The sequence below is a fragment of the Volvox carteri genome, assembly GCF_000143455.1.
Source record: "Volvox carteri f. nagariensis unplaced genomic scaffold VOLCAscaffold_32, whole genome shotgun sequence".
Taxonomy (NCBI): Eukaryota; Viridiplantae; Chlorophyta; class Chlorophyceae; order Chlamydomonadales; family Volvocaceae; genus Volvox; species Volvox carteri.
In genome coordinates this window covers 925,802-926,120 of record NW_003307575.1, presented here as the reverse complement: position 1 = coordinate 926,120, position 319 = coordinate 925,802, and the positions used below count along the sequence as shown (strand labels likewise).

At 55.7% G+C, this 319-nt stretch overlaps 1 protein-coding gene across 1 annotated transcript in view; it reads left to right on the top strand.

The window, feature by feature from the left end:
• The window catches only part of VOLCADRAFT_93585 (uncharacterized protein), a gene marked incomplete at both ends in the record, with an annotated part of 16,741 nt that overhangs the window by 4,896 nt on the left and 11,526 nt on the right, over window positions 1–319 (top strand). The gene's annotated exons all lie outside the window — the stretch shown is intronic.

Below are 319 nucleotides of genomic sequence, written 5' to 3'. Positions count from 1 at the left end.
TCGACTCTGAGGATCCCCCGTCTGCAGCGCGACTCAGGATCCCCTGTCCAATATCCCCTCCATGGTCACCATCTTCGACATGAACGGGTAGGCGCCGCTTGGACTAGTTCGTTTGGGGGGTGGAAGTTGAGAATTGGAGGTTGGAAGTTGAGAGATGGAGGTTGGAAGTTGAGAGTTGGAGGTTGGAAGTTGAGAGTTGGAGGTTGGAAGTTGAGAGTTGGAGGTTGGAAGTTGAGAGTTGGAGGTTGGAAGAGGGGAAGGGGGAAGGGGAAAGAGGGGAAGGGGGAAGGGGAAAGAGGGGGAGAGAGANGGGGAGGAG